Source organism: Varroa jacobsoni, unplaced genomic scaffold (genome assembly GCF_002532875.2).
Source record: "Varroa jacobsoni isolate VJ856 unplaced genomic scaffold, vjacob_1.0 scaffold_215, whole genome shotgun sequence".
Classification (NCBI taxonomy): domain Eukaryota; kingdom Metazoa; phylum Arthropoda; class Arachnida; order Mesostigmata; family Varroidae; genus Varroa; species Varroa jacobsoni.
Genome location: NW_019213117.1, coordinates 64,186 through 81,526, shown reverse-complemented (window position 1 = coordinate 81,526; position 17,341 = coordinate 64,186). Strand labels below are relative to the sequence as shown.

The following is a 17,341-nucleotide window of genomic DNA, read 5'->3' as shown; positions in this document are numbered from 1 at the left end:
ATATGAGGGCCTATTCTCTGCATCTAGGGTGTTTATTTCGCCACGGCAAACCTCAGTCCTTTTAATGTAATCGTGATAAAAGTGCAAGCTATTCGTTATGCTCAAAGAGTATCTTTGTCTTCATCATCCTTATCAACCTGTTTTTGAAAAACGGAGCTTCAAAAGGAACGAGAAAATCAATGTTGATCTTCTCTTGTTTTCTAATCCCTGGCAAATTAATCGATCTGAACCACATCATGCGCATTTCAGAAAGCCGCGGTTAAAATGTTTTTTAATCTTCTTTAACGTTTTGTATTTTTCTGCTAGGTTTTGGTTAGGCACTGGAGTCGAATATCTGGATGCCATGGTGAATCTTTGATCGACGATTAGAAAATGCACAAAGCTCGAACCTTAATTATACTAACGGTTTCCATCTAAACTGAAAAATGTCAATACATATATACAAGCTGTATCAATACAACTATATATTACGCGGCCATTGACCCTTGATAAGCCTACCACAATATTTCTGTCTTTGTCTTTCTGAGTAATATAATATTTTCTGTACAGATCTGGCGTAGTTCACTCTGGAATAGTTCAGCTTCGGTCCTGATACCCTGATATATAGGCTCGCTGGCTTCCTTGGATGCTTTTGAAAATGTACTTCTTCACATAACTTGTGGGACGTCTTTTTACTATACTGCACCTAATACTAGTGTGCTAACGTCCCTATTTTAATTCACTAAGAGTTATGCTCATTAAAAAAATGCATTCAAAAAAATATGTAGGCAAATTGTGTTTTTGTTATGGCCTCTTAAATTAACATAAGATGATATTAATTAAAAAATAAACTAAGGGTTAAGTTTGTTTTTTTGCATTTAGTTTAGCTGCATTTGGAAAAAGAAAGAAATTGATTTCAATTTAGATTTTTGTAATTACGTCGATTGGGTTTTATTACTCCCGCTTGTCAAGGATGAATATGCCCATTATGGCGCATTAACCTTTGCTATATGGTATGTTGATTAATTGAGTCTCTAAATTATCACTTTTTTGTAAATAGCAATTAATCATTTGTTGACAGTATATTCGCGCGGCTGGGTAGATAGTACCTTATGGGATTTTTCTGTCTTAAAACTAAACAGCTGATCAATTTGTTTGGGCATCTTCACTTCTTTGAGTCATTAAATCAACCATACATTTAGGATCAACCAATATTCTCATCTCTGTTGAGATTTACCTGGCCAGTGACTATCACTGCCAAGATTCGTCAGTTTTTTTATCATCTTCGAAACAAGTCGACCGCTAGCTGGTCCACCCGAAATAAATAACGAAGAGATTTATTATTAGAGTATTTATATATATATATATATATATGAAACGCATTTATCTAGGAATCTATATTCCATGAGAAAACCGATACTTGACGTAACGTAAAGCATCGCTCAGACAAAGCATGAAACGACGGATATGAGCACATGGGTGGCATGCACATCATTTTTTACGGGCGAAGTTGTAAGTCTGATCGCTGGAAGAGGTATCGTTAGATGGAAGATGGGTCTAGCTTTTCCGTTGGTGTGCCTATTATATAGGTTAAATGTTTTAACATTAATGGATAGTAAAAGCTAATGGTTTTTGACTCTTCCTTCTTTGACTTATACGCAACAGAATGAATTAATGAATGGTCTCTCCCTGACCTTTCTTCATAGTCAAATGAACTAACTTTGGTTTGCCATACTTTTCATATTACCTGTCAACTTATTACCAATCAAGTGAGCAGAATAGGCAGGATTGTCTTGCGCAAAGCGGTTGTGACGTTTCAAAGTGGTCGTTTTTTTTCTCAACTACCTCCATTGTAATCGTAATAACTCTTTCTTAATTCATTCAGTTGTCACCCCGGATGTGAGCCTCGATGTTTAGTGGAGCGTTAGGAAGACCTTTCCTTTTTGTAGATTTAGAGCGGATTAACCATTTCGACCTCGTCGAAGAAAAAACAACGAATTGATTGATGATCGTTTTTCAGGTACAGCCATCATGTCACATATAGCTGTCACTTGTACTTATGTACAAAATTACTATTTAACCCTAAATGCAATAATCAGCGAGACTGATGTGTCGCTTTTCAAATTCGTTTTTTATCATTTTCATTGAATTTCTCAATTCTTTTTCCATTACTAAACGATCAGTAGTCCCTTATTATATCGAGATGTTCTGAAACTTTACGACAGGACGGTTTAGATGCAGAAAATCTTTGCGTTGCACTGGCTGTATATTATTACTTATTAAATATTCAAATTTAGCTCAGCTTCATGGTTTGTTTACTGAAAAGCAGTAATAAAAAGGTATTAGCAATTGTACGTGTCTGTTTCGAATCATTAGCGTGTCCTATTGGCCTGCAAATTTTTGCCTCTTCGAAGATAATGCAGAGGTGAAGTGTCTGCATAATAGAGCAGTTCATCTAGTTTAGTACTGCATATTGCTAACGATAAAAATTTATTAAAGGGCAGCTTTCTAACAGTAAAATCACTAGCTGATTTTACATAGACTCGATATACGCCGAGTAATTATTCTCTCACGCGACCTAAAAAGAAAGCCAATAAGATAAAGAGGAAATGTTCGCCAACAATGGAGTCAGGATGAAAGCCTCTGAGGCCTTCTGAAAGGTTCTATTCGTGTGTCTCGCTTTTTTTTCTATCACATAACAGACGTCGACATCTTAGCTAATTATTAAACTCAATAGGAGCATAGTTTTATGGCATCGCAATTTTGCCAGCCGTTTTTCGATGAATAGATAGGCTGCCATTTCAGTACGAGACATAACGTAGCGCCGTCGAAGTTCCAGGTATTGTCGTGATAGCAGTGTTTTTTGACACGACCCTAGTCATTGCGTCTGTTCCATTCGAATGAACCCGGCCCCTGACATCGCTGGTTAGTAGAGGCACCTCTTCATTCAACCATCATGCTTGACCCGCCAACCGAAATCATAATGTCAGACGCATGCGCTTTTGTCGAAACTGCAACTTGGTAGCCAGCATTGACGCGCCCGTTCGGCACGCATATTACCGACTCCTACACACCTACTTCCTCTGTTGCCTTGCCTTTCTTGTTAATTGTTTTTACTGTTTTTTGCGTGTTCCAGTCATAAATATAATTCGTATATTCCTTAACGTTCTGCCTAGAACAAATACATTTGAAAAGCAATAGATTCCTGCAGATTAGTAGAGGCGGCAAATCGTGATGTGTAGCAGTTATCTAACCTCCGATTGCTTTTACGCTATTGATTTGTTTAAAAAACATTAAAAATAGCGAGAAAACAAATGCTAACTATCTACAAACTGAATCAATCAACTGACTTGGGCAAGTTAGTAAAAACGCATTACATTTGGAGGGTTATAGGGCAGTGTCAAGAAGTTTCAGTGCAGTAGCTTTGTGATGTCCAGTGCTGATCTATAAATCGCCGCTAGATACGAATTTACCGGCTCGAATGTTTTGCCCTCATCGAGATGGAGAGCAAATGTATCTACTTTGTGTGGTTGCTGGGAACAAACAGTCCTCGAGATAGTCGGGTGATCTGATTTAAACCTAGCTATCGCAGTGCAAAAATCCGCAAATAATGACCAAAAAAAACTTATGAGAGTGGTTTGATGTGATGCAACTATTGCTTCAAGGTTCTTTCGATTCAATTTGGCAGCGAGACTTCAGTGTTCTCAACGAGACATTAATTTATCTTGCAATATGAACGAAATTATTTTCTTGCTATAACTACAAGATGACAAGTACTGAAATTGACTTCGGATATCATTGGCTGCGTTCAGATAACGCATGAGGTTACCGCTTATATCCTAGTGGAGAACTAGGGTAAACGCTATTTGTCAGGAACTGTCACAATTTCTATTTAATTCAAATTGTCAGTTAGAATGAAATCGAAGTTGTGCCCGTACATAGCTGGGATTCACTTAGGTCCCCAACTTGATCGCTATTTTTTATTTATTTTTTTTCTTTACTTATAAACTGCCGGAGAAAACCAAGGATAAACAACTTGATTTAAAAAAATACATTCTAACAACGTTAGCTGTGTGCATACGTCTAAGAATATTACTATCGTCTTCGGCACAAATGAGACTTCATAGGGCAAACGGCACAAAATATACCATTCAAAGCGTTAGTCAGTTTCGTCATTAAATTAGAAAATGTACTGATATAATGCTGAAATTCAATGGATTTCTATCGTTTAACCCGTGCAATTTTTCGTTAGTAGGCATAATTATAATACACAGATCAATCGAAATACGTTATTTCCAGTTTCAGCATATATTTGTTTTTACTCACGATACTTTTTTTCGCACCACATCATTCTGTGTATTATTCCGTCATGTGCTGATGCAGCATTGCAAATGTAAAGAAAGCCGAGCGGTTTGAAATATCATCACTGTAATCTTAGTTATCTTATTTTCTGGGCTATGTTATTTTTTTAGCATTAACCGTTCGTTTTATTAGACTCAGGTCTTTCTTCAAAAATGGGCCCTCAATAAATTTCTTTGTCCGTCTACCATATTTATCACTCTGTAAAGATAGGCCGCATGCGAAAGAACAGACAGATCCACATCTACAACGTTGTCAGATATATTCGTGAGATTGCACACTTTTCTGCTTCTTCGTAATAATCATCCGATTTGCCCGATAAGATTGTTATCATCGTTTTAATCTATAAGCAATTTTTCTTGGGCTTTGAAATCGAGGCACGCATTTTTAAAATCGATAATTTATAAAATAAATAATATGTTAAAGTTACAATATAAGCAGAAAGTTATTCGAATCGACTGACATAGTAATTCGATACAAAATCAGATTCAAGTTATGCAGATAAGTATGGTGATATATCCACGTGCTGACGCTGTCAACTTACTTTAAATTAGTAAAATTCGCACGTATTAGATCAATTAAAATGCCTTTGGCAGGTATCAATAATGCCTCTTCAAACATGTGAATCAACTAAAAAATAACGGTAATGGTGTAATTATATGATACGCGCTACACGCAAAGAACGTCTCACTTTTCCAATAGGGAAAAACTGTGGCAATGGATCCCGAGGTTTTCTTCATCAAGAGATATTCCTCTTCGTATAGACATACGTTCTTAACCGATATCTTTGGTGTTATTAATGCGGACGTTATACGCGTCGTTCTTATCTGTACATTTTGTAATGCTTGACGGCCCCGATTGCTCTCAACGCAATCCGATTCAGCAGCCTCTGAACAAAGAGAACTTCAACAACTAAATCGACATTTTAACGTCAGCCGTAGTAGCATTGTTGGCTATTGGCTAGAGTAAAAGTATCCCCATACCACTGATAATTGGCATCGACTGTGATAAGGATAACAATCTCCAGCGACGACAACTAAATCAGTTTGGCCCAAAATGAATGGTAAACACAATAACTATTTACATTTTACTATATCCACAAAAATCACCCAACTTATAAAGTACGTGAAAAAGTTCTCAGCTAGATTTAACTTTTCGCTTAGAAAAATTACTGTGCTATTTCATATTCATGGAGAGTAGGTGTTTTTTCTTAGGCATAGTCCATTACTTTTATTTATAGGCGCCGAAAGCATCCCTTAATAAAGCTGAGATTTTTTTTTATCAGGGAAATCGATTTGAGATAATTAATGAATTACAAGAAAAAAGAAGAAATGCAAATGCAAAATTAACTGACGTTAGAAACTTAGTAATTCGAAATGCACTTGGTTGCAAATAGGGGTACGCGGAATTGACTACGACGTGGTTGTAGTCTACGAACCCACTGACCCAGAAATTGAAGTATCATTACACAGGGTATTCTCCTTGAATGTCCATATATGTATTATATTCTATTTATTTTTCTGTTAACCAAAATGCAATCCACCTTATAAAAACGTTTGCTCTTCGTTCTCGAAAAGTCTGGTAAGCGTTATTTCCGGCCATTTCATCGACACAAATAACCCAACAAAAATGCTATTCCATAGCAAACCCTTATTTACTTGTAACTTTATACTTTTCACAATTAACGATAAGTTTTGCTATTGATCAGGAGAATTGGCTCACCTGAACGAGAAAAGCAGAATAATATGTTCGAGGTAATTTCAATGAAGACGGTTGTTATCCACTTGTTTGGTTGCACGTAAACCGCGACTTAACGGTCATCTTACCATGACAACATTATAGATGAAATATCAGGATTTCTATGCGTCTGCTTGTGCAGGTGTAGACGAAGACTATCTTACGCTATCTTTAGGATATGCAAAGGCGTTATAGGATAACAATAATATTTCTGTTCTTAAAAAAGGAGTAGTCGTTTAAAACCGACGTAAAGTGAATTCAGTTAATATCGATCACCTTCACATGTAGTCCAAACAAAAAAAAATTAAATTAAATATTGAGGATTACACCTGCTTGGTAAGCAAAAAATACATTATGAAATATTAAAAGATCATTTCACCTCGAAAGAAGGATCATATTTGAAACTGATCTGACAAAGACAGATTGTACATATATACAGTTATCGAAAAGCCTCTAGCAAGTCTGTAGTGAATGCAAGTATAAAAGCATCTCTAAATAATGATACAAAACGTACATTTTCTAATTCAGTGTAAGCGCATTGCTCTTTAGATTAGCATAGGACGCAAGGAACAATTTGAATGAATGAACGCTATATATCAACGTTTGAAAAACTACGGATCCATTCGCGCTCCTCCATGTGATTGACCAAAATTCCAAGTTAAAACAACTTTTTGTTGAAAATAAAGAGCAAAGAAACATGAATTATTCATCATTTGCTCTATATAGCGTTATTTGGTCCTTACACGAGTCCATATTAAGGATCGCTTCTATGATGGCCATTATGCTTATTTCCAGTATATCGGCTCTTGCATTTCTATTCATTATTTATTGCAAAACACCGCGATACTAATACTGACAATAGGACAAACATAACTGTGTTGATTTATCTCAAAAATATTCTGTTGTCTTAATCGTTGTAAAACAGTCGCTTCTTTGTTCTGTTATCGCACGTGCAACCTTAACCCTTTGCGATGGCTGTTCATCGCACTGGTCCAGGGTACAAACGGACCGGATGTATCCGAAATGGTATAAAGTGATGACACACCCCGCTCGAGCCCGATCTAATAGTTCAATAAACAAACCCCTCACTTGCTATCCGTTGTGGCGCAGTTGTTCCTATCTGACTGCCATCATCTGACCTGGGACATTAATTGCGATTTTATTGGCTACAAACAGAAGAAATTGATTGTTAGCATTTTTTTAACTTAACGGCAGAGAATTTACGAAATGTCCTGCAGATTTAAGTGATAGCAAAAGCACTTTCGTTACCGATATTTTTTTATGTTTTGCTTTTTCAGGTGCGACTATCAAATATAAAATAGGAATGGACAACGGCAATCACAAAGGATTAAACTCTGGGAGTATCCACCTTAGGCAATGGTGTATATTAACGCTCATTAAAGTAGTACTTTCCGGCGTTATTCTACCTTCTATTAATTTTTCATTTAGTTAACATAGTTATTCGGTTATTTAGAGCTCTTTTGTCATCGAAGATGTTGCTGTTTCCACACTAACTTTTTTTTACAAATGTCCTGATTTTAATACTGTATATCCTAGCTTATCCGTTAAAGCAAGTCGAACTTCGCAAAAAACTATATTTGGTCTTTCTACTTTTACCGTTCGTTCTTTCCTGTACGTTACGATCAGAATAGCATGTAAAACCTCCATACTGGAGCATCATCCGATAGAAAATGTCTCGAGTTCAACGTCCGGTACTACCACTCATCAATACTTCAGACCGCTGGCTTAGTATGCAAACATGTTATCAATAAACCATCGTAAGGATAACTTCTTTCGTCTGGCAATCGCTTGTGCTTCCGTGAGTTTCGTGTTTATAGTCCTATTATATTCGGCGAACTCGATTCGGTTTTTGTTGTTGGCCATCCTTATGATTGTCCCAAAAAAGTATTATTAAAAGCACAAAGCTATCCAAAAAGACAACAAATAACATTCAAAGTAATAATAATTAAGCGATATTTTTCTTTTCAAGTGAAAATGCATCGAAGTAGCTAAGCTTCTAGCTCGTTCGAGACATCAACCTCACAGTTATTTTACGTGAATAAAGAATTCGTTATGGGAAAGTACTGAATAGGAATTGCAGACAGCTACAGTAGTGAACGCATATATGCTTCCATTCACGGTTCATGTTATCCCTAGAAGACCAAAGGCAGCCATCATAAAAAATTATTTATCCAGTCAAGAAAACAATGTTATTCATGCAGCTCCCCCTTCCTGCTGTATCAATGCCGCTTAATATCGGGCCCTATCGTTAGCCTAGCGGTGATGTGTCTGCTCAATAGATTACCGGCAGACAATTATTAACTAACAAAATAAAGAAATTAATTCTCATGGAGAGCAATGAATTTGATTGTATCGCTAATTATTAGACGAAACGTTTATGACTACTGGTAGGTAACCATTTGAGACGCTTTCACTGCCGAAGCAATTTCAGGTATCTCTCAGGTGTTCTCGTGTTCAATAGTTCAGCTGATGTTCTAGTTCGGAGAGATATAAGAAGCCCGTAATAGTACATTGAAGAAGAACTACACTGGGTGCTTACGTACCAAATCGAAAGCTCACAAATGCACATACATATGAGAATTCGTTAATTTTGGACAATTCCGTCTGAATTTACGGATCACATTGTTAGGTCTACTAAATAGTTTGCATACAGAGTAAATGTTAAAGGTAATAAATAAATTTACTCAGTTTATAGCTATGAGCCATTGAAGTGTGTTAGAGTCTTGCAGAACAACCCAATTCCAAAAATAAAAAAAAAAAAAAATGATACTGGTTAACCAGTACTACCAGTACAGGAAAATACTCCCTTTGCCAGAGATGATAGCAGAACAAGCTTGGACAGCTAACTCGTTTTTCCGTCCACGATTGCCTCGAACCGCTTTGTTAGCGCGTTGAAAACTCTTGGCTATATCCATCTTGACCGAATGGCAATAGGAGTCTCTATTCAAATTGGTTGATATTTGGCCATTCCTTTCGAATGCGCAGCCCTCTCAACTTCTAATGTTCGTTTTGGCCCGAAGTTGGTAGGATGACATAAAGTCCAGTTTTCATTCAAAATTTATAAAATAATAATAAATTATATATAATAAATAAAAAAACATTCAAAATAAAATCACATGTTTCTGTAACGGAACTTCTTTAGTGAAGGTAGAAATGGCACCATTCGTTTAGACAAAAATCGTTCGTCAGCCGCATGGATCTCGTCATCGCACAGAACAGGTCGTTTGCAAAATCACCCTCCTTTGGACTACTGACTTGTGGTGATAATTATTGACACAAAGCCATTACGTTCATTAGCCGATATTTGTCGAAGCTAGCTTTTCGGGATGAAGAGCTACTGCTTCTGCTAGTGCTTTTGGAACATTGGTTTGTCACTCTCGTTGCTCGGCTCATTGCGCTGTCGGTAGTGCGTATCTCTTTTTTTATGTAATAACACGCTGGTTTATCAGCAGTACCACGCACTCCCAAGACAGCTGTTCACATTGTGTATCTCTTTCCATACTATGTTTATTGAAGTCTAGGCGTACATCCCACTCCACATCGTCGACTAGCGAAGTATGTGGGCGTTAAAGAACCAGCGCGGATTTATTTGTCATGGTCTGACGAAGTTATACTTCACTTAACATTATGTTGCCGGATGAAGCCAAAGTCGAAAAGTATTCTCAGACATACATTGAACAGCCGGCTTCATAGAGGCAACACCGTATATCTACAACCATAAACTTTCTGGCACCGTGTTCAGCTAAGGTGTATATAAGAATATTGCTTTTAAAGCTACTTCTAGATCCTTCTGCTAAGCATTTATCTTTGCCGAAGTTTATCTTTGCTCCACTAGTTTTATATATCATTTTATCTGGGTTTTTGCATGGGAAGTAATTGACTTCAGCTAGATTCTCTCAGCTCTGTTTAAAATAGATTATACTATTCAGGAATAACCTGAACTTTGTATGGTAAAAGTAATGCTGAATCATCAGCAATGAGCATGAGTCAGATGGTATCTGTGCGGTCATTCCTAACGAAACGGGGCAATTCGCCTAACAAGTGTTTCAAGCACCGCACTCTCGGACCCATAATATTTTTTCCCTTTCCTGAGATAATTACACGATCTATCGCAATTGACTGTGTGAGTCGCGGTATTATTGGTGCTAAGCTGTGGACCGGTCTTATATTCTGTCACTACATGTTTATTCTAGCTTCATTGCACACTTTACACGTAACATTCAGAAATTAGAGGGACAACGATCGGATCGCAAAATTACGCGACCACAAAACAACTGGATATGTTTACGTAAATCGTGTTTTATTACAAATCTCATACATTTAATATTCTACTTCAATATAACATCAATAAGGTGTCCTTCTTTAGTTGGGACTTCGTGACTGCTCAACTTCTTTTTACGGTAGCGCCCACAAAAATCTGCGGACAGTATACAAACCTGAAAAAAAACATCGTGTCACCATTTCAGAGATAGCGTCAGGCGTGGGCAAAAATACTGGATGAAGCAAGCGGCTCTTATTAAGAAAGTTAAGGTAGCCCACCTTATTTATGTTCTATCTAAATAAGATTTTATTATATAAAGTATGTAACAAAGGAAGATGAATGCAAATATATGCAGTTGTTTTTTCTCCAATAGTAGGCTGAAAAAGTTGAAAAAACTGTCTGATAGACAATTCCCTTTGTGAAGTATTGCTGCACGTGTAAGTGCCTACAGTACACTTCCCCTCCTGTGGTGGCCGTAAATTTTGAGCACAAGTCAACGGCAATGGAGCCCTTTTAAGGCTTCGTTTTTTCAGTGTACAGTTAGTTTTCAAAGGTCTCTGGGAGCCGTTGAAAACTTTCAGAGTCTTCACGCTCATTGATAGCGGAGGTCGTATGAGTCTCTTCTGCAATGAAATCTCGTATAAAATAATGTCGCTTTATTAGATTTGCATGTGTCCCGAATTAATGCAGTCCAGCCTTGAGCCATTATTAGTATGACAGCAGCCGCACTCTGCCACATTTGGCCTTTTTTTAATATCATATGAAAATGGTCTCTCGTGTGCGTCTTGATCTCCAGAAGAGCTTCGACGTCTTAGTGGGTATCCGTAACGAAAATCGATTTGTTGACAATCGAAACAGTAAGTGTGACGAAGATTTCCTTTGAAAATAAACTTTTCCGTACTACGTTTGTCTCCAGTTTCTTGAAACTTGATCAGTTTTGATCAAATATTGCTAGAAAGATAGCTGTATGCGCCTTAACTGATTTCTTTAGGACCACTGCCTCCGTCGAATGGCAGATACACTCACCACGGTCGACAATATTTTTTTCCACTTTTTTGGGGTGGTCTATTTATCAGTATCTTGATCATAAGGCCTATTAATAGATTTATCTTTGTGGCAGGGTCTAATATCTTGTTTGTCATCTTGGACAGATGGAGTGTCATATACACGTGGAGTAACTCTTTTCCCCTAATATCTGTCAGGGTCGCTCTCTTCAGCTCGTTATGGCTGAGCTCGCTATGGCTAATACAGAGATCCCAAAAGCGTAATGCCTCTTCCTGCCTGAACGCATACACTGCAAAACCTTTCCTCGTTGTCTACTTTTTCCAATTTTTATGCATATATATATCCTACGGCCTTACGCATATATGTAGCTGATTGGCAGAGTTTCTTTGTTATAGTCACAAGATCAGTCCCTTCAAGAGAATGTATTCGTCAAAGTGTTTTTTTTAAGTCGTTCATTTAATTGGTTGTTTTTCTTTTTAATTTTGCAATTATAACAGTAATGATACCGCAAAAGCTTGTTAGACAGTTTGCACCCGATCCAAAATTGCAGACGATCCAAAATTGAAGTTCGATTTCAGGCCTATAAGGACAATATTCAAAGATGAAATTGTAATTATTTTCTATTTACTAGACCTGGACTTGAAACAATGGGGTACGAAATTAGGTAGAACTGTTGTGCAGTTTAATGTCATTTAAAAAAAAACATGAGGAGCATCTGATTACTCCAGAACCACTATGCTCTCTTTAATAGTTTCACACGTTAATCAAAGAAAACTGAACTCGAAAATAATTGCTAGTTCCTGATTAAAATCGAACCGAAATACGTCTCGCGTCTAAAATTAAAAGCTGTTCTAAAAACAAAGCCATACGTTTCTTACAAAATCATATATAATATGGCTAGATTTGCTCCTGTTTCGTGCATTTTTGTTTTTAAGTTATGTTGTTGCTTGATAATAATTATGAGGAAAACCGTTAATGCATCGCTATAAGAATCGCTATAGAATAAATGTTTTTGATTCGGAACCGACAAAAAACCTGTTTACTATTAGCTACTTACCAAATTCTGTGTGCACAAGAATCCCATCAACTTCTCTTTTTATTTACTAAAATCGAGATCGATAGACGGGAGCGACCGTCTTCCCTTGAGCGCGATGTGGTATACTGAACCGTCTATTGCCCGGCATACATCGAACATAAGCACAACACGAATGTAAATTCACGTGAATCTTTTCTAGAGAAGAACCCTTTTAACCAAATAGAGAAGAACTACTGACAACACACTTTGAAGATATGACCGCGTAACATGTTCACTCGAGATATTCTGGATCGAGATGTCACATTGAAGAGCATCGTAATGACCACTTTCAACTGGTCTGACTCTACGATACGGCAGACAAACCTATCATTTTTCTAAATGATTTGCCAAGATTTTTTAACCACTGCTTTTTCTTATTCCGTGTTTTTAATTCATGCTTCATTTGCTGATTTGCAGTCATTTGATATGTAGATTGAGGTCTGATAATAGAGCGAATAAAACTAGAGCACTAGAGCAACACCTGCGTACGGGTGTTTCACTTATTTTTCATTTCTATCTACCTGCGTAAGTCGCTGTTTCGTTCGAAGTATTGTGAGGGGCAAAATCGGACAGTACGCAGGGATTATAATTTGTGTATGTGCATACACAAAGCTGGCTACTGTACTGAAATTTGTATAATAATAATAATAATAAAGAGCTCCAGGTTAGCTTCGCGGAAGTACGTTATTGATCAGCTGCGAACGCCTGCAGCGATAACCTAATCCTCTGACGATTCACTGATCTTATTTTTCCTCCGTTGTTATTCTACGAAGTCAACTTGATAACTATTATATGACGAAGTAGAGGAAAAACTCTTTTTCACTGCAATCTGCAACTGCTGAAATTTATGTTCTAACACTAGGGGCAACAAAACAAGCTGTCGTTTGGCGCGTTGCGGCCAACAAATCTCGGCGCGAACATCACATCGTTAAATCAGACGTTTGGGTTTTCTGGCCAAGCATTCGTAGGCGACTATGTCCGATGCCCGGCCAAGTATCTTCGATGCCACACAAGTGAGTAAACGATGTATCAGTACTTGCTGCTGGTGCCGACGCAGTTAGTCGGATGTTCCACAGTAGTTTAGCCAGTTCCCGACGAAACAGGGCGTCGCACCCGCACGCGCTTATTGCCACTTCCAAATAGAAATACGTCGGCAAGCGCCCAAAACAACCAAGCCTCTCCGAAAGCAGCAGCGTCAATGCTAGCTGACTGGTGCGAGCTGCAATACCAACATACTATGTATATGGTTGCAATGATGCCAGTAATAATGCTAGTATAAGTGGCTAGTCAGCTCCGTGACTGGCTGACCACTGGTTCTTGTGCGAATGGCAACTAATAAATGTCGGCGCTGCATCACAACTGCAGTGAGTATTTTGGCAATGGCTCCGGGTAAGCAGCAAGCGCGCTTCAACAAATGCACAGAAGCACGTCGAAAGGAGGCATACTCGATGCCGGGCGACCGTCCCGTGACTGAACTTCGACGCTTCAGCTGTGCGTCCAACTGGTGGTAAGAGAACCTGGGACAGGGAGAAGAGAGGAGAAAACACCCGATTCCATACGGAAAGGAACACATGAGAGGAACGAAATGGAAATCTAGTGACGAGTAAAAATAAGAGACAGATAAGCTGTTGTTAATTAATTATCCCATTTAACCATTAGAAGTACAAAGTGCTCTTCTGCAATTTTTAATATTTATCGGCAATAATAATCCTTTATAAATGAATATCAACAGATAACAAACGCGTGAAACGGCATGTGATAGATTTCAGAGAAAGGATATAAACATCTGTATATGGTACCTGTGGACTTTTAAAATAGTACAGATAGTTTATAACGACCTATTTGAAAATATAGCAAGCCTTCACAACTTTATAGCATAGCAAGAAATAGGCCATAATGTTGTTGTTTTCTGACGAGAAGCCAATTTTGTGACTCTAGCGCGTCTATTTTTTGAATCAGGTCGTTAAATTAATCAAATCATAGTATATTGGGAATCTGCAACTGGCCAGGAATACCGTCGCATTTACAAATGCCGACATTTTTTTCCGCTATAATGCCATAAAGGAAAATACAGAGTTTTTTTTTAAGAAGTAATGGCAATTTTTTGTATACTGCTTCGCTTTAGATGTGGCTATACAACTGAGAGTATTATTCGTAAAAAGGCTCGCTACGTCCAAACACGATATTCTTGATCTAATGAGCGTACGTAAGTATGATCATTTCAAAGACACAAACCAAAGACTATTAACACACAAACTGTTAACTGCACGCATTTAAGTTAGTTTTACATTAATCCTAGGAGTTTGTGAAGGACATTTCCCATGCAACACAAACGGCGTAGAAGTTAGAAACGCGGATTTATGTTATTGAAAAATTCACGTAGAATATAATTTAAGTTGCGCTGCAATAATGGAGAAAAACGGGCAAAAATGAATATAATTTTAACCGATAATCTATATATATGTTTTACCTATTATAAATATATAAAGGAAACACATATCTGCTATATGCGACTTACTACACTATGTGAATACTATACACTACATATTTTCCTTCATATAAATCATATAATATAAAAAAAATATATACAAAAATATATAACTCTAAAAATATATCATATAGGTGTGGAACATAGAAATCAAATTTATAGAATAAAAGCGCTAACAAATAGGCCTAAACGGCTACACAGTAACTTAATTCAAGTGACAGAGATGTCGAGAATGGAACTGAACTTGTAATCAGTGTTTTTCTTACATAAAATCCACACAGCTTTGACATCAGTTTTTTTTTGTTTTCTAACTCTAAGGTCATTTCAACGGGGGCTTATAATTCTGTAACGGCGAAAGATAGAAATAAAAACGAAAAAGTTTAAAATTGCGGACTATGTTTATTACTGAGTATTATGGTTTCGCATAGTACGTTGGTAACTTGTATACCGTATAAACAGGTTTTATTCGCGAAGTAACTTAGCCTATAGTCAAGTCTTTTGCATGAAAGACATGACAGTTGAAGATCAAGAAAATTTTTTGACCTAATTATTGATGACCGGAAGGACACCGTTTAAGTGAGAAAGTAGAGAAATGTTATGTTATGTAAATAAATGTCTTGATAAATGTTTCGAATTTTACGTTTAACACTGCAGTTACACATGGCTAAGGACGGCTGGCTCCAAGTACGAAACGAAATGTATCTATGACCAAATTCGGACGTAGATCACCATGTGTTTTTAAGACTAACAGGCAACATGTTACCCACTAAGTTATTACGGACATCTTAATGTCCAGCCTAGATCACCTCACGTGTTCTTAAGTTTTGTAGGCAGATACGTTACCGCTGCACCATCGGTGCTGAATAGCCGCACCTCCATAGCTGTACAGGGCTTCTTGCATATGCTCCCCTTTGCGCCTCGCTTGTCTCTCGATTTTGCAGCTAATTTTTGTATTACCACATCTGTGCGCTACAAATTTTGCAGATCCTCCTCGATTAGAACTCATTCCGTTGACGCGAGACCTTTTCAGCCAGCCCTTCTCCATCCCTACTGCAGTGTTGTCCACCAGGCAGCTATGAAACCTAACGCCACTACTGACGGTATTAACGGTTACGTCAGAACCCGCCACTGTTAACTAATCGTCAACCTCTGACAGTTTACCTTTGAAAATGGCGTTGACCACCTGTTAAGCTACATGTAACAGCGGCACTACTATAATACCATATATCGTTCAAAAAGCTCTGAATTGTCCTTAAAACTAAAGTCCATTTCAATAGATAAAAACGTCAAATCTATGTGATTCATGAATAATAAAACGTTTGTAAACATAAAAATGAAACTCGGACGAATTATGAAACAGTGAGGATAAGCGTGTTCCGTGAATATGAACAGAACTCAGCTATGCCTGTGGTATACTGCTCAAAATCTAATTGTGCGCTCACACAATATACGTATATTACAAAAGTATAGATTAAAAAAATTAAGTTGTTCACCAGTAAACATTGTTTTATACACATACACTATTCACTTAAGAAGTCCTCAATTATAATAATCATAAGAGGTCCATAAGCGAAAAACAAAACATTTACCTACACACGAAGGATTAAGGTTTTCTATTTATCTAACTACCAACAGCCTTTCGTGAGACTATACCTGTCTTAAAGAGAATAAGTTCAAGCACTAAATCGGACACAGTCAGCGTCATATTTCATATTTAATTTCTTCTAAGGTGACGTATATAAAAAAAAATACAAAGTAGAAATAGCCCTACACCGGAACCTTTGGGCACATATAAAAATAATAATTGATTTTGGCTAAACTTTCTGTCTAACAAGTCCTCGGGACAATTTCTCCGGTAAAGCATCAAGGACTTGCTTCCGCTAGAGAACCTAGCTGGGGTCCGCCTTTCTTTACTTGTTTGGAGGTTTTTCCAGCAGACCTCTGAAACAGTATGGTAATCATATGTTATAGCGACAGAGCCAATTTATTAAAAGCATTATCGATTTCAACTGTAAACATTTAGTCCTGCCCAGGTACCCAGTTTGGTTGTTTTTAGCCAAAGTAATTAACATAGTAATGCTCTCATCCATAATGTCGAAATTCTTCTCTGGGCCAGCCCGCAAGCTCATACACCGCCTATTATTAAAAACATTGTTAAAATGTTTAATTATTGTAATGGATGTTTTCGAGTCAATGCAGAGGAGTTAATTAAGAAAGTGCAACTGTACGTCATTATGGCCTTATGAGAGTCTGTTGCCCCAAAAGAGGAGAAAATCTGTTTGACGTAAGATCAAATGCAATGTTAAATGTGATTTTATTAGTAGAATAGGTTTTAAATATTATACGCTAGACAATACGTTCTTTCTGTTATACTGGCTCGAATAGCGTAATGCCTTGTTTAGGGTATACAAATATG

The 17,341-nt window shown here is 37.4% G+C and overlaps 1 protein-coding gene and 1 long non-coding RNA gene across 3 annotated transcripts in view; one reads left to right on the top strand and one right to left on the bottom strand.

The window, feature by feature from the left end:
* The window catches only part of LOC111273697 (uncharacterized), a 40,459-nt gene extending 32,579 nt beyond the window's left edge, over positions 1 to 7,880 (top strand). The window contains exons 2-3 of one of the 2 annotated variants that reach the window (XR_015316038.1): positions 7,374 to 7,455; positions 7,723 to 7,880. This is a non-coding gene — a long non-coding RNA (uncharacterized LOC111273697). Of the gene's footprint in view, positions 1 to 7,373 lie in introns of both variants that reach the window. The other variant, XR_015316037.1, reaches the window with a different exon arrangement.
* LOC111273699 (polypeptide N-acetylgalactosaminyltransferase 13) overlaps positions 1 to 15,274 on the bottom strand; it is a 48,767-nt gene extending 33,493 nt beyond the window's left edge. The window contains exon 1 of the mRNA XM_022855577.2: positions 12,420 to 15,274. The gene's annotated coding sequence lies outside the window, so the exon portion shown is untranslated. The remainder of the gene's footprint in view (positions 1 to 12,419) is intronic.
* Between the last annotated feature and the right edge of the window lie 2,067 nt (positions 15,275 to 17,341).